The sequence below is a fragment of the Stegostoma tigrinum genome, chromosome 1 (assembly GCF_030684315.1).
Source record: "Stegostoma tigrinum isolate sSteTig4 chromosome 1, sSteTig4.hap1, whole genome shotgun sequence".
NCBI lineage: Eukaryota > Metazoa > Chordata > Chondrichthyes > Orectolobiformes > Stegostomatidae > Stegostoma > Stegostoma tigrinum.
The window spans coordinates 54,629,897-54,654,956 of record NC_081354.1 but is presented as its reverse complement, the minus strand read 5'-3'; the positions used below and the strand labels follow the sequence as shown (position 1 = coordinate 54,654,956).

The 25,060-nt window shown below is 42.4% G+C and overlaps 2 protein-coding genes across 7 annotated transcripts in view; one reads left to right on the top strand and one right to left on the bottom strand.

The window, feature by feature from the left end:
* slc2a9l2 (solute carrier family 2 member 9, like 2) overlaps nt 1–10,378 on the bottom strand; it is a 359,547-nt gene extending 349,169 nt beyond the window's left edge. The window contains exon 1 of one of the 3 annotated variants that reach the window (XM_048544948.2): nt 10,275–10,378. The gene's annotated coding sequence lies outside the window, so the exon portion shown is untranslated. Of the gene's footprint in view, nt 1–967; nt 1,109–10,274 lie in introns of those variants that run through there. The other 2 variants (XM_048544963.2, XM_048544954.2) reach the window with 2 other exon arrangements.
* A 7,922-nt stretch (nt 10,379–18,300) lies between these two features.
* The window catches only part of LOC125452572 (protein transport protein Sec24B), a 116,635-nt gene continuing 109,875 nt past the window's right edge, over nt 18,301–25,060 (top strand). For 3 of the 4 annotated variants that reach the window (XM_059645594.1, XM_059645592.1, XM_059645586.1), the window contains exon 1: nt 18,301–18,386. The gene's annotated coding sequence lies outside the window, so the exon portion shown is untranslated. The remainder of the gene's footprint in view (nt 18,387–25,060) is intronic. The other variant, XM_048531169.2, reaches the window with a different exon arrangement.

The window sequence follows — 25,060 nt, the reverse complement described above, 5'->3', positions numbered from 1 at the left end:
CATTCAAATGGTCATCTGTGCTACAGAACTATGACAATGGCAACAACAACAACCTGTATTCATACAGCAGCTTCACTTCTAGAATGTCCCAAGATGTTGCATGTTCAGGCACGTACAACACATAATCAATGCCAAGAAAGGAAGTATTAGTTGGAGCAATTGAAAGCTCCAACAATGAAGATGAGAATTTTAAATTTATCGATGTGGAGAAACACAATCTTCCCCCAGCACAATAGGACAGTACAAAAGCTGGAAATGCAGAGATTTTGACAAGTTTGGAATTTGTGAAGAGTGGAGGAGGGTGACAAGCGAAGAGGATAGTGAAGTAACAAAGGTGGGACTTGATGCAGGCATGCCTGAAGGTTGTAGCAACAAGGAGGCTGAGGTAAGATTGAAGACAGGTTTCAATGTAAAGGTGGAAATTTAGGAACGGAAAATGTACCAGACCATTCTATGTTAAAAAACCTGTGAACCTAGTCTGAAACAAAGGCCAAATATCGATGTAAACCTTTCACATCCCAGGATATCCCAAAGTATTTTACAGATAAGGAATTACAAAGTGTCCTATAAGCAAATGCAATAGCCCACCAGTAAATAAAAAAATGCTTTTACTTTTCACAGAACAAGCGAACGCTTAGCATATTGTTGGATACCAACAGCTCTGATGATTTGGCAGGCCCTCTATATTGTACTTTATCTTAGTGTTCAGATCATGAACAAAAACATCCAATCTTCTAACTCAAATAAAAGTAGTTTTTAAAATAATAAAACTCTCCAAGCATGGAAGAATAGCATAGGTAAGGAGGAAAAGGGTCGCTCTTGAGATAAATTCAAGGAAAATAAACCTAAATCAAACAAAGTACAGAGAGATGTTACTTGAAAATCAGGTATTCTTCAGTCTGCTTTTTGAATCCTTACACATACGCCTTGAATACGATAACTTTGAGGAGAAGATCCAAATACTCACTGTTGTCAAAACTTCCTTACCCCTGGGAGTCAGAAATTAATTAGCTTTCTTCACTGCAAGTAAACGTTCACGGCAACCTTTTCCATTAAATCTGAGTAATGATCAGTAGTCAACCTGAAGCATCAGTTCCCTCTCCAGACTGCTGGATCTTTGAAAAATCAAAGTACTGAGCTGAAGAAACAGGCATGTGACATTCACAAGGATCTCATCAACGGTAATTAAGGACACAGGATTTGTTCTCTTTACACAGATTTCAAATTAAACTGTTATGTCTTTATCAGAATGATGCATCCTGCCGCAGTCAGAGCTGCTGATTTCATTTGTATAAAAGAGCAGATTGTCTTTGAGGAAGTGATTAAATCAGCTCATTTCCTTAATTAAAGCATCGATGAATGAAAAGATTTGTGGGGTAAATTTTCATTTTCAGCATTCTAGCTGTAGAGATTCAGATATGGTCGCAGATCATGTAGAAGCATTAAGCATGTCCTCCAAGATCCTCCATACAGTAAAATAAATCAGCGATTCAGTCAAATTCCATTTTCCTTTGAGGGTGAATTCTCTAGTTTTATCCATTATTCAGCAGCATTTTTTGTGACTGAGTTTTATTTTATATTCATGTACTTAATCTACATCTTTTACAATTTTTAAAGTGATAATTCACAGCAGGATGCGATAATTGGAGGCAGCTACCTAAGATTTCATAGGGCTAAGAACAAGAAATCTGCTGGTGTAGTGTGGAGGAAGGAACATTGGTAGATCAGAGATTCTGATTGTCAAAGTAGAAATTGTTTTCACTTTCATTCTGTCCTAAATTTACTAATAGTGACCAGGGTATAAAAATAGTCCAATTTATTAGGACTGAGAAATGGTCATGGGCCATGATAGTATTGGAGAAGGGCATTGTTTAAAATATTTCTAGGGAATGGCATTGGGATAAGACTGTACTGGGAATAGAATTGGATGATGATAATACTGGGGAAAGGCCTTTACTAAAATGGTACTGGAGAATGGTCTTGAGCTAAGATTGTACACTGGGATTGACCTGGAACTAAGATAGAACTGAGGGAATGACCTGGGCTTTGAAAGTACAGGGGAAAAAATCTTAGCTTCTATTACCAGTTCTGAAGAATTCTAAAGAAGATTCACTGGAATTAAAACATTAACTTTTATTTCTATCCACAGATACTGCCAGATATGGTGAGTTTTTCCAGAATTTCTGTTTGTGTTTCTGACTTCCAGCAGTTCTTAGGTTTGTTGAGAGGGAGGAACTTGGGTTAGAAACAACTGTGCAAGGCTTAATTAAGTTTAATTACAAAGGAATCAGAGCAGTGTTGACAGGATTGAACTGGGAAAGCAGTTTAACAGCAAAGATGGTTGACAAACAACGGCAGATGCGTATGAAAATAGTTCATTGCTCACAACAAATATATACTATGGGAAGTGACAGCCTAGTGGTATTATCACTGGACTGTTAATCCAGATACCCAGGTAATGTTCTAGGGACCTGGGTTCAAATCCTGCCAGAGCAGATGGTGAAATTTGAATTCAATAAACATGTGGAATTAAGAGTCTAATGGTAACCACGAAACCATTGTCAGGGAAAACCCATCCGGTTCACGAATGAGCTTTAGGGAGGGAAACTGGCAACCTTACCTGGTCTAGTCTACATATAACTCCAAATCCAAATCAATTTAGGGACGGGCAATAAATGTGGACACTCACATAAAAAAAGTTCCAGGGAAGAAGATTCAGGAAGGTGATGTGCCAATTATGTTTAACCAGAGAAGCATCAAATTGAAAGAAAAGACGAGGGGTAAAATTCGAGAGGTTTGAAAAACTGAGAAAAGACAGCCAAAAACAAAATTTAAAAAAAACTTTGAGTTTAAACTTGCATATAATATTAAAACAGACAGCAAGAGTTTCTGCAAATATATAAAAAGGAAGAGGGAAGTCAAAGTGAACTTGGGCCCTTACTGAACAATCTTAGGGAGCTTGGAAATGGCAATTGGAGTTATATGTAGACTAGACCAGGTAAGGATGGCAGTTTCCCTCCCTAAAGAATACGTTGCATCACATTTTACAGTAGAAGACACAAATACTAAATTCCCAAAATTACAAAATAATCAAGGGGCAAAAAGGAGGAAAGAAAATAAATATAGGAACTATCACTCAGGAAAAAGTGCTAGGGAAAGAAAATAAATACAGGAACTATCACTCAGGAAAAAGTGCTAGGGAAACTAATGGGGCTAACAACTGATAAGTCCCATGGACCTGTTGGAATGCTTCCTAGGATATTAAAGGAAACAGCTACAGTGATAATCTTCCAGGAATCTTTAGATCCAGAAAAAAATCCACAGGATTGAAAAATTGCCAATGTAACACTTTTATCTGAAAAGTGAATGAGACAAAAAAAAGTAACTATAGTCCAGTTAGCTTAATGTCTGTTATTGGGAAAATGGTGGCGTCTATTATGAAGAATGCAATAGCAGAGCATTTAGAAATGCATAATATGATCAGATAAAGTCAACAACATATCACAAAGGGAAAAAAAATCATGCCTGACAAATTTACTAGAATTCTTTGAAGAGGTAGCAAGCAGGATAGACAAAGGGGAAGGAGTGCATGTGACATTTGAATTTTCAGAAGGTGTTTAATAAGGTGACATGGGTTTGGTTACTTTGCACGATAAGAGGTCATGGTGTTGGAGGTAGTATGCCAGCGTGGGGAGGATTGGCTAACTAATTGAAGAGAGTTAGGTAAATGGATGTGGGCGGGCATTTTCAGGATGGTAACCTGAAACAAGAGAAATGCCATAAGGATCAGTGCTGGAGCCATCATGATTTAAAATATGTATTAATTACTTGGATGAAGAAAGTGAATATACTATAGCCAAGTTTACGCTTGACACAAACCGATATGGGGAGGCAAGTGGTGAGGATGTCACAAAAAGGGATATAGACTGGCTAATCGATTGAGGATAAACTTGGTCAATGAAATATGATGTGGGGAAATATGAGGTTATGTACTTTGGCTGGAAGAATAAAAGAGTTGAATATTATTTAAGTGAAGAAAGACTGCAGAAAGGTACTGAGGGATGTCAGGGTTCTTATTCATAAATCTCAAAAACCAAGTATACAAATGCAGTGGGTAATAGGGAAGGCAAATGGAATATTGGCCTTTAGCTCAAACTGAATGGAATATAAAAGCATGAAGGTTTTTCTAAATCTATAGAAAACATTAGTCAGACCACAACTGGAATACTGTAGACAGTTTTAGTTCACCTTTCTAAGAAAAGATACAGTTGGTGCTGCTATAAGGTGTGTTCCAGTAATACGAATTGGCTATAATGTGACTGACAAATACAGGAATGCTATTTCTAAAACACGAACTTGTGTTGGCTATAACATTATTCCATTGGTGAGCGGAGGATTACTCATCAACATCACATGATCGTTTCCCAGGCTTTGTTCTGAACACGTGCAATGTTAGCGCCGAAAGAGTCTCCAGTCCAACATTACGTGATCATCACATTTTCTGTGGGAGGTACAGTACGCCATGATTTTTGTTTTTGCAAATTCTGCCATGTTACCCACCAAAATGCGAGGACAAAGTGACAAGAATGTTAGCAAGAAGCATCCTGGTGATAAAGTTGCCGGCGGTGAACATAAAAGAAAGGCTATAGCACTGGAAGAGAAGCTAGATGTTATGAAGCATTTTCAGCATAATGAGAGAGCATGTGATATGGTTCATATAACAGTAATAAAGGAGTCTACTTTATGCACCATTAGAGACAGCGCAGAAAGATTAAAACAAGTTGTGTTGCTGGAACAAGTCTGACTGCTAGTAAATCTGTGAGGTCATGGACAAAGAAACTTGAAGAGATGGGCAGGCTTCTAAGTCTGTGGATAGAAGATCAAATGAAAAAGTGATCTGGAACCACCTTTCTCACCAAAGAAGAGAAAGTCTCACCAATTTATGAAGATCTAACAAAAAAAGCTGAAAATCCTGCAGATGTGCCTGTCTTTGGTGCCAGCAGTGGCTGGTTTGCTGGTTTTAAGAACTACTATGCTTTTCATAACGTAAAGTTATGAGGTGAAGCTGTTAGTACAGACGAGGAGCCTGCAATGGCATTTCCTCCCATTGTTAAAAAATCAATTGAAGAAGGTGGCTACAACTTAGATCAAATTTGCAATTTGTATGAGACAGGTTTATACTGGAAGTGAATGCCATCAAGAACCTACATTTCAATGAACGAAGCACATGCTCCAGGTATTAAGGTAGCAAAGGATCATATGACAATGCTACTGGTGCCCACGCCAGTGGAGACTTAAAGCTTAAGCCTGTGGTGGTGTACCACTCTGCCAACCCACGAGCCTTGAAAAGTTACCTTAAGTCTACTCTAGGTGTCCAATTTAGGTCAAGAGAAAGAGGTTGGATGATGAGGCAAGTTTTTTCTGACCTTATTGTTGATGCTTCGGAAGATGTTTTTAGAAAGTACTACAAGAAAAAGAAATTGGATTTCAAGACTCTCCTCATCCTGGATAATGCGCCAAGCCATCCTCCTACCATTGATCAGCTTCCTGAAAACATCAAAGTGCTATTTCCACCCCCAAACACAACTTCTCTCCCTCTACCCATGGGCCAGGGTGCAACAGCAGCTGTTAAAGCTTGTTATTTAAGGTGCACATTTAAGAGGCTGATAGCAGCCACTGAGGGGGATAAAGACAATGCTCTTCAATTTTGGAAGAGCTTTAACACCAAGAATGCAACTGACATTATCATGGAGGCCTGGGGTGATGGCAGTAAGGACTGCTTGCAAGTAATTTGGCGGAAGCTTCCCCCAGATTTTGTTTTCAAGATTTTAAAATCTTTGATCCATCAGAGGAGCTCTCAAGAATCAAAGAACATTGTGTTGATCTTGCAAAGCAAGTTGGATTTGAAGAAGTGGAGAGTGAGGATATTGAAGAGCTGCTTGAGTCCCACTGTGAAGACCTCTCTACAGCTGATCTACAACAACATGTTTCTGAGGGGGAAGTGGAAGCTGAAGAGTTTTCCACTTCTGTTTTGTCTTCTATCCTGAGGTAAATTGAGAAGCAGTTGCAGCTCTTAGAGGACAGCAATTACAATGCAGAACGCAGCAGGGTGGCAGTTTGTGGAGTAAGATCCTATTTGGCACCCTATGAACAGCTTCTTCATCAAAGAAGAAAAAGACCAAAGCAGCAAAAACTGGATTTTTTTAAGCCAATCCCCAAGAAACAGTCAGAAGATAATGAACCAGAGCCATCCACTTCTGGATTAACTAATTTTCACCCTAACCCTGCAAACACAGCCGCACCTGAAGGCGATGGTGGTGATGGTGATGATGATGATGACCCTCAGGCCCTGCATTAACAACAGAGCAACCTCAAAATCTCCTCCCAAATCAAGTCATCTTCACACTTTTTTCAAGGTAAGGTATTAAATTTACTTTGATTTTGTTATTAGGTATGAATTAAACATTTGTTCAACCTGTGCTATCCTTTGTGTTAGGCTTTTGAGTGGCCTTTGAGCAATTTTGAGTGATTTTTTTTTGGTGATCTGCCCCAACCCCACTTTTCCCATCGGCCCTGTTATTTCTATAGCACAATTTTCTCTAACACAATATTGCGCAGGAGTGGAACTGACCCATTGTCACAAAACCAACTGTACTGGCATTAGAGGCAGTCCAGAGCAGGTGTAAAGGGACTGTCATTGTGAAGACAGGCTGGGTAGTTTGGGCCTATGCTCATTGGAATTTAGAAGAATGACAGATAAGCTTATTGAAACAAGTTAAGATTTTTAAAGGACCTGATAAAGGTGATGTGGAAAAGTTATTTCCCCTTTTGGGAGAGTCTGGGACCATAGGGCCTAATTAGAGGTGGTGTATTTAAGAATGAGATGAGGAGAACTTTCTTCTCTGAACGTAATGAATCAGTAGAATTCTTTCCCACAGAGGAATGTTGAGGCTGGATCATTAAACATATTCAAGTTGAGATGGATAGGTTTTTAAGCAGTAAGGCAATCAATGATTATTGTGAAAAGGCTGAAAAGTGGAATGGATGATTATCAGATCCGCTCTGTTCTCTTTCAATGGTGGAATAATGTTAATGGGCTGACTGATCTACTTCTGCACCTTATAACTATGATCTTATGGAATGATCTTGGGCTAAGACAGTATAAAGGAATTGGGTTATGTTATCCCTAAGTAATGTTCTTGTACCAAAACAGTAGTGGGGGATGATCTTTGGCTAATATAGATTTGGGGAATGGTCTTGGGTTAAAATTTATCCCAGATATCCACCTACTTTAGGGACCTTAGTTTCACCCCCTTCGTAATTAAGGATGCCCTCAACCACATCTCCTTCATTTCCTACAGTTTTGCCCTCAAATCCCTTCTCCCCAACAACAATAAGGATAGAGTCTCCCTAGTCCTCATGTACCACCCCACCAATCTCAAAATCCAACACATCATCCTCCAATATTTTCGCCACCTACAAACAGACCCACCACCAAAAAGATATTTCCTTCCCCACCCCTGTCCACTTTCCACAGGGACCGTTTTACTCTGCGAATCCCTCGTCAGCTCTACACTTCCCGCCAACTTCCCATTACACCCGGTAGCTTTCCCTGCAATCACGTGAGGTACAACATCTGCCCCTACACATCACCTCTCACCTCCATCCAAGGCCCCAAACAATCCTTCCAGATCTGACAGAGATTCACCTGTACTTCATCCAACCTGATCTATTGTATCCATTGTTCCTGATGACGCTGACCCAGGGACTGGTTCGGGGAGCATCTGCACTCTGCACGCTTCAACCAATCTGATCTTCTTGTTGCTATCTATTTTAATTATCCCTCCCACTCGCCTGGCAACATGTCCATCCTTGCCCCCCTCCACTGTCAGAGTTAGGTCAAACATAAACTGAAGGAACAACACCTGATATTCCTCCTTGGGATCTTACAGCCCAATGGCCTCCATATTGGCTTCACCAGCTTCAAAATCCCTCCATCCCCAGCCTTATCCTATGTCCAGTCCTCCTCCACCTCCTCACTTCCCTGACATGACCTAACCTGTCCATCTTCCAACTCACCTATCCCCCCTACGCTTCCCACAGACCAATCACAATAACCCCCCTACCTGCATCCGCCAATCTTCCCAATTGTCTTCCATCTCCACCCACAGTTTGCCACTTCAGTCCCTAATGGGCCCCACTCTTTCCCTGTTTATCCTCTTGCCACTTATATACATGTGAAATGCCTTAGGATTTTGTTTGTTTTTACCTACCAATGTTTATTCATGCCCTCTCTTCACTTTCGTATTTTTTTTGATAAGTAAACCCTTGCACTTGCTGTACACCTTGTGGGCTCATGGTTTTCTGAGCCCTCAGTATCTGGCATAAGCTTTTCTTTATTTCCCTGATCCAACCTTGTAAGTTCCTCAATATCCATTGTTTTTTCAAATTTTTGGTCCCACTCACTTCACCTTTCCAGGAACATGTTCATGCTGTACTTTCACTTATTCACTTTATGCTTTAAATGTAGATTTCCCTACACAGTGCAGCACCCTAGCAGCGATATGGGCCTGGCATCTCTGGCTGAGGGGGCAAAGTGCTTCAAGAAAAGGCAAGATCAATGTAAGGCAGGAATGCTGTGGGCAGCGAGGGAGGCTCAGACTGAATGAGCACAATGACAGTGAGTGAAGAGTCTGGTCCAGTCCATGAGCTGGGACTGTGTCCCTGAGCACATTATTCTTGCAGCAGTTTTACAATGATAGTTGGCACTCAAGTGTAGCACTGAAGTGCGGAAGCATCCTGTAAGTGGGCCAGAGAACTTCCATGAGGGCTCTTGGGGGCGGTACATGTCGTGACCATGGGATGCAAGTGCCCATGGAGCTTACCCCTAGAATGTTTGTGTCTGTTCTTCAATGTGGAGGTCATTCAGAGCGACTGGTGAACTGAATTACTGAGAAATCAAAATGCCTTCCTTGTCGAATGTTCCCAATGTCAAGCTGGTTTGGGAAATTAGGTAAGAGTCGGAGCCTGAGTACTTATGAGGCAAGTTGTACCGCTAATAAGGTATTTAATGAGCAATCATGTCAGTCAATTGGCTATTCACTCTGCCTAGCCAGAACTTCGCCACACTGCTCATAAAAAGCATGGAAGGTGGAGTGAGATGATCTTGAAGTCAAGATAGGACTTGGTTAACATCCATCTGATTCTGCCACATGCCTCCCTGTAGCCCATATCACTCAGACCCCTATAATGTTCCACCCATTGAGTAATCTGATTTTAAATGCCTGAAAATGGCTTCCAAAAAGTATGTCTGACCATTTACTAATTAGTTTTGCATACAGTAGTGGGCTTAGTAAATATAAAGGAAAATCATACAAAACACTTCAAAGCAAATCTATCAATGACTTGCATCCCCAGAGTAATGGCCTGGGTCTCTAGACTACTTAGTCCAGTGATATTACTGCTGCACCAACATCCCGCCCATTATGTCAGCCTGAACTTTGACTCCCAATTCCACTTAATTATTGGGAACTCTGGTATTCAACAATTAATCTTGTCCACGGACTTGGCTCCCTTTGCTCTTCTGGAAGATTACGCTGGCATACTTACACTTTCTTTTTGACTTTCACCTTGGACTGATCAGGAATTGTTAGAAACAATTCAACATCCTCGAAAAAAGCATTACAAACGTTCTGTTCAGAAAATCAGAGAAGAGCAAAGTCCAACAGGTCAAGCAGATAAATTCTGCATCGTTATCATGTTGGTAATTAGCATTGAGAAATTGTCAAACTGGTTGATTATCTTAGGACAAACATACAGTGCAAGAAATCATTGATTAATACGAGCTTACATACAAATCACAAACAGCAGCTAATATTTGTGACTGGAGCCAATTCACTTTCCTTTGACTTGGTTTAAGGGCCTAATTGATTCAAATGGCTAGGGAATCATCAGCAGGTCACAAATCTGTGACAATACATTCCTATGCTCAGTGAAAAGCTTTTGGATGCCAAACGTTTGCAGATTTTGTGAACCAAAGCAAATAGTGACAATAAGACTGCTGTACAACATATTCGAGCTCATTGAGAAATCTTTAACTGAAAAAGTTCAGACAAAAAAAACCCATCTGCAGAACCAATCATTGTAACAGATTTGAATTTGATGTCAGATGATAAGATGCCATCAATTCAAATGACACATTTCAAATCTATATCAGTCTGAATCGAATTACCAGTACCTTTGCCGGGGATAATGTTAAGTGATCATCAACCTACCATTGCCAGGACTGAGGATGAGAGAAAGTCAGCTGCACCACAAACAGCAAATGAAGACAGTGATCCTATCAACAAGTGAAGTAAAGAGCTTACAAGATTTCAACAAGATCCATCAGCAGATTGAGAACAAAGATTCTTTACACAAAATGAAAGATAAGCTGCAGTGACTCATTGGAAGTCAGACCAATGTCCACGAGGCTGAGAAAATGTATTGAATGTGCGAGGGAGTGTTAGTCATACTGGCTGTGTACCCTGAGCAGCATAGTTTCTGTGATCATTGCGCCATTACTTTGCCAGTCGAGGACGGGGGATGGGGGCTTGTGGGGCAACACTGGATTATCAATGCTTTTGCAGGTGCACAGCAAGGTTTCAAAGATGGCACAAGCACAAGGGATGCTGGTCTTTGGACTGAGTGATGAGTTGCTGTGGGTATAGCATATGTAAGATGCAGTAGAAATCTGATGTGAAATATACTGGGAGGTGTAGGCAAGTAATGCAATGAGTTTGATTAGATAGGGCAAGAAAACTTGCGTGGCTACTAAGAAACTCAATGCAACTCAGACTTAGCCAAAAAGAGGTAAGATTCAGCTTCCTATTTCCATTCCTGGTTAGACAAAAATAGGTTCTTATAAGCAAAATCGAGGAGCTTGCCCAGCCAAAGCAGCTCAAATAAGTCCAGTAGACATTGAAGACAGTCATGGACAGGATAGGACTGGAAACTGTGTCCCCTTTCTCAGTATCACTGTGACGCGCATGACTTTAATTCTTTCATGTGATGCGGCAATCACTGGCTAGGCCATTCCTGCTTCAGTTTAATCCACAATGATGTTAGGAAATGAGTTCCAGGTATTTGACCCAGCAACAGGAATAGCAATATAGCTCCAAGTGAAGACGGTTTGGTGTGTTTTGGAGGGAAAGTTAGAGGTTAGTGCTCCCATGTCATTGCTATCCTTGTGCTTCTAAATAATAGAAGCTAGAGGAATGGACGGTGGTGTCTGAGGAGTCTTGGGGAGTTGCTTCAGTACATCTTGTCCACAATGCTAGCTTTGGTGGAGGAGGGAATAAATATTTAAGTTGGTAACAGAGGTATTATTCTTTTGGTTGACTGATTGATTGATTTATTGTCATGTGTACCCAAATACAGAGAAAAGCTGTGTTTGAGTGGCGCAGGCAGAGACAGATTTGGTTTCATTGCATGACGTCACCAATCTCTGTCTCCCTTCTGTATTTTGACTCGTCATTGTTAGATATCTGTTCCACTACGGTGGTATCATCAGTGAACTTGTAGATGGCGTTCATTTGGAATTTAGCAACACAGTCGTGGTGTACAGGCAGTACAGTAGAGGGCTGTTGAGTGTTATTGTAGAGGATGTGCAGTTACCAGGATCCAACTGCAGACAGCAGAGCCAAGACCAAGGTAATGCAGTTTTGAGATCAGTCTGAAGAGGATAACGGTGTTGAAGGTGGAGCTGTAGTCAATGTGCAGGAGCCTGATGTAGGTGCCTTTGTTGTCCAGATGTTCCAGGGATGAGCACAGGGCTAGGGATATGGCATCCTCTGTGGATCTGTTATGTCAGTAAGCAAAGTGTAGGGGATTGAGGCAGATAGGGTTGCTCTGTCTTGGATGTTGTCAAGCTTCTTGAGTTTATCAGAGAAGGATCCACTCAGTTTTTTTTTTCATTTAACCTGTTTCTCTGGTCAACCGTTTTGGAGACGTTTGTACACACCTCTGGTGCAGGGGTGACTTGAACCCTTGCCTCGCTAGTCCAGCAGGAACTCTACCATTACATCACAAGAGGGCGCTATGATCCACTCACTTAAGTGGAAAATACTTCAGGCCAGATGAGGAGGAGTACATTGGCTCCACTCTTTTTAACCTCCTTAATTGGTTGCAACAAATTATTTTTATTCTGCAGCTATTTCACACTTCAATTAAAACAAAATTTATCACTTCAAAATTAACAAGTCAAATACAAGGCTTCTATAATGAAGGAAAGCGGAATATTATTGCTTACTAACGCTGACAAAAATAATAAAACAGAATATTAAACACACACGCCCACAAACACAGATAGGAAGTTTAAAAAGTGATGTTACAAAATGGAAGATAAAAGAATATACAGATTAAAGGTCCTTAGAATTGTGGAAGTTTTCACTTTTAACCTGGGGCTATGCTTATTTAATTAATATCTTGTATCCACAGCAGGAATGGAAATTTTAGATATCCTGGAGTTCTCAGTGAATGGATGTTTCTCCAACTTAATTTGTCACCAGGCACTATCTGTCAAGTGGCTGACAGGAAACAGAGGGAGAGAGAGAGTTTTGCAAATCTGCTGTTACAAATCCATTCTCCCCTCTCTCTCTGTGGTATGAGTTTTGCCTCTATTGGGGTATTTTACCTGATGAGGAATGCTTAGGTTAGCATCTGTACGTAATGAACTCGATCTGGCTACCGAGGTACCAAAGAATCTGACATGTGTTTATTACAGCTAACTATTGTAGTTCAAATATATTATGGGCTTGAATCTTACTTTTCTTGCTAAGTGTGCGTTGCTTTGAGGTTCTTGGAGGAATTTCTGTTTTAAAGCCCGCTGCGATTTCTCACTGCATCTTACGAAACTCCCCTTATTAACAACGTACCCCACTCAACATCCCTGATTCTATCCCCATCTTACCACATTCTATTTCCAGAACAACTTATCAATCACTGGATATCCATCAAAACACAACATACTTCTGTTCATGCCATCTTTAAAATGTCACAATGTTCCCAGATGGGGACTGGAATTCCGAAGCTGCCCCATGTAGTAAGGAGCATGAAGTTTGGGAAAATGGCGCCACGATTCTCCAGAAGAGCCTGCAGGTCCTTGTTTAGAAGAGGGGTGAGGGCAGGGGGCAGGAAGGAATGGGAGATGAAGCAAAGGAAAGGAGTCCTCTTGCATGGGGAATGGCGGAGAAGGTCATGCCACCAGACCCTGACATCCTGGTACAAGACTGCCACTGGGGTCAACGCTACCTTCAGGATGCAGTGGGACTGCCAGCAGTGCCATAAGACAGTTAATGCCCTGTGTCAGCATAAGTGCCACACTCTTCTCTCCACTACTTCACTCACTCCATCACTGCTACTGCACCCACGTCCCACCAAGGCTCATGCTCCGTCAACCTTACTGTCACTGGCAACATCCTCCCTCACCTACACTTACCATATCACCGTTTCCAAGAATCCCAAACCATGACCTTTACACGCCCTCCATGCTGCCCCTTCACTCCTTCACAACATGTCACCACCTTACCCCCACCTGAACCAGCTACTTCTAACCATTGACCACGAGCATCCTCTCCTTTGTCCTGCAGGAACAGCCAGCATCTCCAAAAACACCACGGTCAAACGACCAGCCTTCCCAGAAGCCACCTCCTTGAACTTTGATGACAAAATTACTGAGGATTCAGAGGAGGCATCAGCAAGGCTGCCTCCTACATCCATCACTTACCGAACCGCACTCCCCCCTCCTCCAGTTTGTCAAACTTATCCAGAAAGCTGTTGATCTACCACAAGACAAACTCTGGGTAACTGGTTTCAGTCATGATGTTAATTTCAATTCAGACCAGTTCTTGTTTATTGGTGATAACAAAGTGTAGAGCTGGATGAACACTGCAGACCAAGCAGCATCACAGGAGCAGGAAAGCAGACGTTCCAGGCCTAGACCCTGGTTGGTTTTTTTGTACTGGCTGAACCTGTGGTCGGATCGTCACTGTGGCCATTTTAGGTCAATACTTCTTAATATATTGAAATCGTTTTAATCAATGAGAGATCCCAGGTGTTCAAAATCTGAAAATCGACCGCTAAAATGAATAGTTTGACTTTTTCCACGAGGATAAGGTATTCCATTGCATTCCTAACTTGAGCCTTATAGATGGAGGACAGGCTTTCAAGAGGTAGGAGGCTCTTCCTGTCGAATTCTTAGTCACTAGTCTGCTCTTGTGGAAATGTCATTTATGTGGTTGGTCTAGCTCAGTATCTGATCAATGGTAAACCCCAAGATGTCAATTGTGGTGTTATCTAATATCACTGTCAACAGCACATTTCATCGCTTTACTAATTATTGAGGTGAATTGATGGGACAGTAACTGGCTATGATGAATTTGTCCTTTCGTTTTGGCTAGGAGTGTTGTTATTTCTGCAGTAGATGACTTCAGTGATGGAAATGCCATTGAATGTCAGGGGGAGATGGCCATTGCCTGGCAATTGTAACTTTCCACTTTTCAGCCCAAAACTGGATATTGTCCAAACCTTGCTACATTTGGATTTGCAGTGTCTCAGGAGTTGTGAGCTGAACGTTGCGCATTGTTCAATGAACATCCCCATTCTGACATTATGATTGGGTAAAAGGCATTGATTAAACATCTGATTCCCACTTTTGGGAATATCAGCAGACTAATGTGTGCCAGGAAAGATGATGCAGGAGGAAGAGCTTTAGCTTCCTGAAGCACTGGGACTGGTCTTGGGAGAGATACAACCCGTTGAGATACATCTGAATTGAGCTGGGACTGAGTTCCTTGCAAGGCTTTATGCTAGTTTTGTTAGTGAGGGTTTAAACAAACTCAGTTTAGTGTGGAGACTAATAGCAGTGATCACAGCATGCTGGGAGAGGCAGACAACACTAAAATATAGAACAGTAGGGTAATAGATGGAGTTAGAGTAATGGATAATACACTGCATGTATGTGAATGCACATGATATTGTTAACAAAATTGAGGAATTACAGACACAGATTGACTACAGGGATTATGACATTGCAACAACAACAGAGACCTGTCTTAAGGAAGGGCTGATTCCTAGTCACATGGTGTTTGGAAAAGATAGGAAAGGAGAAACTGGAGGAAGGGTTAAGCTTTTGGTTAGGGAGAGTATTGCAGTACTGGAAAAAGAGGATGCTGTAGAGGGGTCAAGATAGAATTGATTTGGTTTGACCTAAAGAAAAACAAAAGTGCAATTGTTCTGTATAATATATAGACCACCTGCAAGTACAAAGGATTTAGAGGAATAAATCTGCAAGGAAATCACAGAGATTTGTAAATGTCGTAGAGTAGTTATAATGGAGGACTTTGATTACGCATATATTGAATATGGTAGTGGTAGTTTAAGGGGATAAGCATTACTAGATTGTATTCAGAAGAATTTCGTGCATCAGCATGTGTCCTGTTCAACAATAATGGAGACACTGTTAGATGTGATTCTTGGGAATGTGTTGGGCTAAATAGATGCCACAACAACAGGAAACATTTAAGGGACAGTGATCATTGTATCATAACGTTTAGGATGACGGTGGAAAATGTCACCATTAACTTCCTCAGCGTGCTGAGCATTACTGAATGTAAGCACGTCACACTGAGACGGCCGTATCATAATGTAGCTGAGGTCATAAATAGGAACGGTCCCATTACATTTATGTGCCTGAGATCATCTGTAACATTTCTAAGTATTTTGTGCTCATTACCTGGTAGTTGTCACGTACCGATATCCTTGAGAACTGTATCCTATATTCTTTCTGCTTCATTTTGAGAGCTGGATGCCTTACAAGGATGGTCACTGGGAGATAAGGGCTACCATGGCTGATGACTTCATGTCAAAATACTCCTGACTGAGGCACAGCAAAGATACAACTCTTCAATTAAAATTGGGTGCCTGAAGATAAGGTTCAATGCTTGGATCAGTTGGGGGGGGGGGGGCGCGTGGATGGGTGCCTTGCTGTAGACAGAATGTGGCACATACTGTACACCGCACTGTACACTGGAGCAGGCAGAGGTAAGGTGATGGGCATTGAAGGAAGAGTTGGGAGGGTAGGAGCAGTCTTCTAAAAAGGAAAGTAAGGTCATTCAGCAGGAAGTACATCATCTTCTTTAAGATAGAGTACTGCAGTGCCAAGTGCAACAACCAGACAGGAGGTATTTGACAGTGGTTCCAGTAGATGTGTGCAATAATCACACACTAACAGTTAAATTTGTTGTTGCTTAAAAGGCAAACATTGCATTTTTGTTCCAAGAGGCAAACACAGCTTCTGTCTGTTTGTTTTCAGTTCACTTTTGCTTGAGGCAAATAGAAGTGAATGCTTTGAAGTGATTGGAGGCTTTTCTGTAAGGTAATGAACCCACACTAAACAATGATAAGACATGAGACTTTGAGAAAAGACTTAGTCAGTGCTGTAAGATGAGATGTGGTTAACGATGTGTAAGCCCAATGGCTTGGCTCTTAAACAGTAATAATTGTAACAAGGTGCACGTGCTTGTGCAATGAAGTGTCAGCTATGCTACTGACGTACCTTGAATAGTATTGGTTTATTGTTGTGCTCCCACTGCGTACATTGTGAAGGGCAACTCCAGATTACCAAGACTTGACTGGGTGCAAGGCTGGGCTTCAAAGATGTTGCTGGTGCCATTGATCCTGGGTCATTCTAGCAGAGTAAAAACTTCCACCTGCAGAGAGTGGGAGAATAGGTCGTTGGAGCAGTATAGGGTGTTATGCCTAGTAATGAGGTGAGCTTGGGTGATAGCAGCTAATGGAGAGAAATGCTCCATGAAACTGCCAAAATGACCCTTATCCAACACCTGGTAAGGTTCACTCTAATGATATTATTCTAGAGGATGTGCAGAAGTAGAGAGATCGAGTATGTAATTCATTAAAGGAGGCAAGACAGATAAAGACGGCTGTTAATAAGTACATAAATATGGTCAAAAAGTTTAAGAGCAATGCAGTTATGATGGCCTTATATAAGTACTGATTAGTTTTTCTGGCTTATTGTGTACTGTTCTGGGCACCATATCATAAGCAGAATGTGAATGTCTTAGAGAACGTGTAGAAGAGGTTTGTGAGAATTGGTCCACGGATGACTCACTTCAGTTATGAGCTAAAATTGGAGAAACTAGACTGTTTTCCTTGGAGAGGAGATGTCTGAGAGGCTTGATTGAAATTTTCAAAAAAGAGATTAGTCGGAGCATAGCGAATAGGGAGAAACTGTAAATGGATGGAGGATCACATGACATAATTCTAACTCAAATAAAAAAATGCAAAACAAGCTGCAGATGCTGCAAATCAGACACAAAAACAGAAATTGCTGGAAAAGCTCAGTGGGTCTGGTAACATCTGTGGAGAAAAATCAGAGTTAGAACTGGGTCACTGGACAGCCACTATCCACCACCTAAGATATCTGCTCTCTTTACCCCTGGAGTACACTGATACAGTTTGCAAGATGCACTGCAAGTGCACACTGGGTTTACCTATCTAGAGATGAATGACAGTGGTTCAAGAAGACAGCTCATCACCCCACTTTTTCATGGGTAATTGGGGATCAACAATGAGTGATGAGAACAACACTAGCTGTAAGTTCCTCTCCAAACCACACACCATCCTTGGAATCCTATCACTGTTCTTTCAGTGTCACTGGGTTACAAACCTGAACCTCCCTTCCACAGCACAACCTCACCACAATTTTCTCAAAAGCTGTTGCGCATGACTAACAATTGCAGGCCTTGCCAAATTTGCTCAATCTGTGATCAAAAGATATAAACATATTCTCATTCACTGGCCTGGTGCCATTTGTGCAACTTCTGCATTGACGAAGACCCAAACATCTTAGGGTTACACTCCCTAACCCCACAAGAAAGAACTGTGGTAATTCAATCACTATGATGGCCCATGTGCACCTAGGAGCAGGTGGGAAATCATACCATTGCCAGTTGTCCTTGAGAAAAAGTCGGAGATAGTTTCTTAAAATCCAAACTTGGGAAAAGCATTCTTCTATTTGCCTCAGAGATAATGGGAACTGCAGATGCTGGAGAATCCTCTATTTGTAGCTTTCGAATAAGGAAATAAAAGCGTTAAATATCATTATCTAATGCAGGGATGTTGATTCAATGCTGTGGTTGGGTCTTCAAGGTGTGAAAAGCCGTGAAGTAACTTGTGGTAGAAGAGGGGAAGGGTGATGCCAATTAGTAAGTGTGCAGACTGACGCCACCGCTATGTGGTGCTGTGGAGTAGGACTAGTTGTGCGTTGTGTGTGGGGAATGGTAACTGCAGCAGGAGTGTAGCCTGGAAATTCAGTAACCAAAAAAAAGGTAATTCCTCAGGTATACTATCTCTTGGGAGAATCATCAAATGCATTAGAGGCCTGTGTGTTTTTCCTTTCAAATTTGTGGGACGGCTTGTCGCATGTTCTGGCCTCACGCTTGCTGCCAGGGAACATCCTGAGAAAGTACTTCAGCCAAGAGCTCACTCTGAGTGGGCTGCTGCTCAACTGGAGACTCGGTGGACATTTTGAGGCCTTGAGCACAACAAAAGTTTATGTTATATTTAAACAGAAAATGCAGACCTGACTCCAAATAGAAGTGCTACTTTTTATTTTTATTTCTGATGGCTTCCTCATTATGTGTAAACTTTGCCTGTTGCTCTGAAGGCCTCTGAGCAGACCTTTTTCAAAAAAAAGCCTGTTCCAGCTACACTGCAATGTGACTGGACCACTTTTCAAATTTAACGTGAAGGGAAGTACTGGGCCTAAACTGCAACTTTTTAAAAAAAAATAGTAGGTCAAAGCGCGCGATATAGTTGTGTGATACCCACAACCGTTTCTGAAGTAATTAATAGGCACTGGATCTACTTTTAATTTGATGCCAGGTTTTAATTAAAAATGCAGAAAGTAGGCCAGGTTGACTTGAAGAGTGGTTTTGATGCAATTCATGTCAAAGAGTTATAATTTTGTTTACATTGTAAAGTATTTGTGGTACAAACGATATATTTTTAAAATTGGTGAGTTAATTTAAAGTCTTCAAATTAAGTTGCTCCAAAGTAATTCATTGGAACAGCATTAGTCAATTTATTAGTCAAATAGGCAATCTTCCTGAAATGCTTTTTGGTGGTTTGAACAATCAAGATATTAGAATGACAGGATAAAATTGTACATGTAAGATAAGCATTGAGTAGAGTTAAAATCATTTTTAACTTTTTTCTGTTTAACTTTTGCAATTAGCCCTTTTGGTTTCTTCCTGGTTGAAATCATTTTAGTCTATTGGGCTTTATCTTGTTTTCAGTCGCTATGTGTTTGAGTTATTTCTACTTTTGAATTATTAATTTAATTTTTATCTCTATCAAAAGGATGTGCAAGCAGTATATCTATTCACGGATGGGTTTATATTTTACATGTGAAAATTTGAGTTTTCACCACTCTGGAAGTTACTGGAAAGATTAAAACTAAAAGGCAGAATAAGTAACCATAAACAGTGAAATGCCTTAATTATTCCATAAATGAATAAAGTCATTTAAGTTCTGAGAAAAACTAAACATACTGCTCTTTACAGTCGTTAAATTCACTTTAACTCTTCACCTGTAAACTGCCTGTCCTCTTACTCCATACTTGATTAGCAACTGTTTTGAAAATACCCTCTGGCACATTAATAGTCACCTGATGTTATTTGCATGAAGCAACGAATTATGTTGGAAATTCACTTTAGTTGAATAATATTCAAGGTTGAAGCTTATACTTGTCTATCAGTGTCAGATCTATATCCTCAGTGTGTACACAAATCCATTCCCATGTAAAGAGAGAACAAAATGTAGAGCTGGATGAACACAGCAGGCCAAACAGCATCCTAGGAGCACAAAAGCTGACGTTTCGGGCCTAGACCCTTCATCAGAAAAGCTTTTCTGATGAAGTGTCTAGGCCCGAAACGTCAGCTTTTGTGCTCCTAAGATGCTGCTTGGCCTGCTTTGTTCATCCAACTCCACACTTTATCTCAGATTCTCCAGCATGTGCAGTTCCTGTTGTCTCTCTCCATTCCCAAGTAGTTAACTACTATTTTCTCATCTGATACAAGGATTGCTGTTTGGCTAAACTTGCAAATTTTGCAAGTTTCTGAGAATTTTAAAGGGGTCCTGAATTCTATACGGTTTTAAGTTTGAGCATTATGTAATGAGAAGAGTTAGCATAGTGTAAATACAAATCACAGTAAGATGAGCTCCAGGCTGTTGCTTGGGTTAAACCTTGAAGGCAGCTTGATAGCTGTAAAAAGAGAGAACTTGCATTTATATCTGGTCTTTCACATTCTCATGTGATTGCAAGGCATTTTGTAGCAGTGAATTACTTTTTAAGAGGTGGAAATGCTGGTGTTGGACAGGGGTGGACAAAGTCAAAAGTCTCACAACGCCAGGTTATAGTCCAACATGTTTATTTAAAATCACACCTTTTAGGTCAAGTGATGAAGCAGTGTTTTGAGAGCTTGTGATTTTAAATAAACCTGTTGGACTATAACCTGGTGTCATGTGACTTCGTACTTTCAATCAAAGGCTGCCAGTGATGAAGGGTTAGAAAGATGGAAATGCAGGTGAGGCCATTGTCAGAGGAGCAATGGGTTTAAAGTTGGAAACAAACAAAGAATGCTGGAGAAATTCCACAGGCGTTGCAGCATCTGTGGAGGGGGAAACAGTTAATGTTGAAATCCTGCCAGACAGAAATGTAAAACTTCTTCAAGGTGGCTATACCATTTCCCAGCACCTTTTCAGTTCTGGGAAAAAAAGTGATACCAGACTTGAAATATTAATTTTGTTTCTTTCCACAGGTGCTACCAGATCTGCTGAGTTTCTCCAGCAGTCTTTCAGTTTGTTTCAGAATTCCAGCATCAGCGGAATTTTGCTTTTATTTGAAAGCTCAGAATTGGAGTGGATGAGGAGAGGTCAAGCTGAAGGCAGTTACACAGTTACAAAACCGGATAGGAGTGAAGCCACAAACAGGATGAGAGTTTCAAATGGAAGGCTTTGGGAACCAGGTGCCAGTATGGGTCAACAAAAGGAGTGGTAATTGAAAGGATTTGGTATATGGTAGAACGTGGGCACCAGTTTGTAGATAAGTTGCAGTTTTCAGTATTGGGATGTGAGGTTAAGTGAGTATTGTGGAATCTGAAGATGGTAGCTGCAAAGTGATGAGCATTTCATTGCAAAAGGGCTGAGGCCTGGGTAAAAGCAGGTGACAGTATGAGGGTGGCAATAGGCAGTCTTTTTGATGAGAGCATGTGTGCCATAGGACATTTTGCTGGAAATGAGCAGGATACCAAAATTGATAATTGTCTGGCTCACCCTGAAACAGGAACAGGAGAGGATGATTGAATGCTATTAATGGTCAGAGTTAGTGGTTGTGACCAAAGGCAATAGACTGGATTTTACAGGCAGTTGCAAAATGATAATACTAATTGCAGACCTCAAGTAAATGTTATCTCTGTGACTAGCAATCTCTAGTGGAATGGCACAAAATTGAATGGAATTATAAGTTGTGAGGAAAGATACAGAGGGTTTTCAAGGAGACTGGAATGTGTCTGGGACTGGGATTAGTGAATGGTTGAAAGTATGACATGAAATATCATGAGAAAAATACAGGATATGCCTCATGAGAAGAGGGCAGGAACTGTGGTATCCTAGGGACTTGGTGTCCATGTTTGAATCCGAAAAGCTAACAGGCAACAATCAATTAGGAAGGCAAATGGTAAAACAAGGTGATTTGAGTCCAAAAGCAAAAATGTCTTATTGCAGTTATTGGTGAGATTAACACCTGAATTACTGTTGGCCTCGTTATCTAAGGAAGGATATACTTGTTGCAGGGAAAGTGCCATAGAAGATCATCAAACTAATTCCTTGGATGGTGAGATTGTCTTTTGAGAAGAGCTATTTTCATTTGTTCATGGCATGTGAATGCCCAAGCCAGCATTTATTTCCCATTTCGCATTGCCTAGCAGCTGATAATGAGCTGTTCCCATGGATTGCTGCAGTCTTTCGGGGGCAGTGATATCTACAATGCTGTTTGAAAAGGAGTTCTGAGAAATTGACCCAGCGCAGTGGAGGAAGTTAGGATGGAGATGGCTTGGAGGAAGATTTGGAGGTGGTAGTGTTGCCCTTCTAGGTGATACTGTCAGAGGAGCTTTGGTGAGTAAATATAGTGCATTTTATAGGTAGTGCTGTTGCCTTTGTATATCAATGGTGAAAGGAGTGACTGATGAAAGTGGTGTATGGGATGTCAATCAAGTGAGCTACTTTCTCCGTGATGGTGATAAGCTTATAGGAGCTGTGCCCATCCAGGCAAGTGAGGAGTATTCCATCACACTCCTGACTTGTGCATTGTAGATTAGTTGTCAAGCTTTGGGGAAACAAGAAGTGATTTAGTCACCATGGAATTCCCCACCCTGACCTGCTTTTGTCAGCAGGACCAGTTTGTTCCCTGGCTGATGATAACTTCCAGTTGTTGATATTGGGAAACTGTGATGGCGATGCTGTTGAAGGTCAAGGCATAACGGCCAGATTATCTCTTGTTGGAGATGGTTGTCTGTCACCTGTATGGCACGAATGTTACTTGCCACTTGTCAGTCCAAACCTGAATATTATATAGGTCACAAAGTGTAAACCTGGATGAATACAGCATGCCAGCAGCATCTTAGGAGCACAAAAGCTGACGTTTTGGGCATAGACCCTTCATCAGAAATGGGGGAGGGAATGGGGATCGAAGATGGATAGAGGAGAAGATAGGTGGAGAGGAGACAGACAAGTTAGAGGTGGGGATGGAGCCAGTAGAGTTGAGTGAAGGTGGTGAGGTAGGGAGGAGATAGGTCAGTGTGGGTAGGATTGATGTGTCAAGGAGGTGGGATTAGGTTAGTAGGTAGGAAATGGAGGTGCGGCTTGAGGTGGGAGGAGGGGATAGGTGAGAGGAAGAACGGGTTAGGTAGATGGGGACCAGCTGGGCTGGTTTTGGGATGTAGTGGGGGTGAAGAAGTTTTGAAGCATGTGAAATCCACATTGATACCATTGGGCTGCAGGTTTCCCAAGCAGAATGAGGTGCTGTTCCGGCAACCTTCGGGTGGTATCGTTGTGGCACTGCAGGAGGCCCATGATGGACATGTCATCTAAGGAATAGGAGGGGGAGTTGAAATGGTTCACGACTGGGAGGTGCAGTTGTTTGTTGCGAACCGAGCATAGGTGTTCTGTAAAGCGGTCCCCAAGCCTCTGCTTGGTTTCCCCAGTGTAGAGGAGGCCACAACAGGAACAGCGGATACAGTATACCATGTTAGCAGATGTGCTTGATGTGGAAAATCTTCTTGGGGCCTGGGATGGGGGTGAGGGAGGAGGTATGGGGGCAGGTGTAGCGCTTCCTGCGGTTGCAGGGGAAGGTGCCGGTGTGGTGGGGTTGGAGGGAAGTGTTGTGCAGACAAGGGAGTCATGGAGAGAGTGGTCTCTCTGGAAGGCAGACAAGGGTGGGGAGGGAAAAATGTCTTTGGTGGGGTCGGATTGTAGCTGGCAGAAGTGTCGGAGGATGATGCGTTGTATCTGGAGGCTGGTGGGGTGGTACGTGAGGACGAGGGGGATTCTGTTTTGGTGGTTATTGCGGGGAGGGTTTGTGAGGGATGAGCAGCAGGAAATGCAGGAGACATGGTCGAGGGCATTCATGACCACTGCAGGATGGAAGTTGTGGTCCTTGACAAACGAGGACATCTGAGATACATGGGAGTGGAATGTCTCATCCTGGGACAGATGTGGCGGAGGAATTGGGAATAGAGGATGGCATTTTTGCAGGAAGGTGGTTGGGCGGAGGTGTACTCTAGGTAGCTGTGGGAGTCAGTGGGCTTGAAACGGATATCGGTTTCAAGGTGGTTGCCTGAGATGGAGACAGAGAGGCCCAGGAAGGTCAGGGAGGTGTGAGCAATAGTCCAGGTGAACTTAAGATTGGGGTGGAAGTTGTTCATGATGTGGATGAACTGTTCGAGCTCCTCTTGGGAGCACGAGGCGGCGCCGATATGGTCATCAATGTAACGGAGGAAGAGGTGGGGTTTAGGGCCAGTGTAGGTACGGAAGAGGGATTGTTCCACGTAACCCACAAAGAGGCAGGCATAGCTTGGCCCATGTGGGTACCCATGGCCACCCCCTTTGTCTGTTGGAAGCGGGAGGAATCAAAAGAGAAGTTGTTGAGGGTGAGGAAGAGTTCAGCTAAGCGGATGAGGGTGTCAGTGGAGGAGACAGGTTGGGCCTGCAGGACAGGAAGAAGCGGAGGGCCTTAAGGGAACGCAGGTGTAAAGGGACTGGACGTCCATGGTGAAAATGAGGTGTTGGGGACCAGGGAATTGGAAGTTCTGGAGAGGGTGGAGGGGTTGGGTGGTGTTTGGTGCTCAGGCGTGGGGTCATGATCCAGGGGCGGTGGGAGGAGGTGTCAGAGTTGGCGTCTGGCCTCAGCGATGTAGAGGTCCGTGCACCATACTACAACTGCACCTCCCTTGTCCGCAGGTTTTATGGTGTGGTTGGGATTGGAGCAGAGGGCTGCACGTTCTGCGGGGGAGAGGTTGGAGTGCATGAGAACGGTGGAGAGGTTGAGGCAATTGATACCTCGACGGCTCTTGGAGATGGAGGTCGAGGGAGGGTTGGAGGCCTTGGGGTGGTGTCCAGGAGGAGGGGTTGTGTTGGAGGCGGGAGAAGGGGTCAGTCGAAGGAGGGTGAGGCTCCCGGTTAAAGGAGTAAGTGTGGAGGCGGAGGCGGCAGCAAAACTGCTCTATGTCCGAACGGGACTGGTATTCGTTGATGTGTTGGTGGAGAGGGACAAAAGTGAGCCCCTTCCTGAGGACTGACTGTTCGTCCTCTGGCGGGGGGAGGTCTGGGGAGATGGTGAAGATTTGGCAGGGCTCAGTGTTGCTGTCTCCTCTGCAACTGCTGGCTGTGGAGGCCGTGGGTGGAGCGATGTCGCCGTCATCTCCCAAACCATCCACAACCTCAA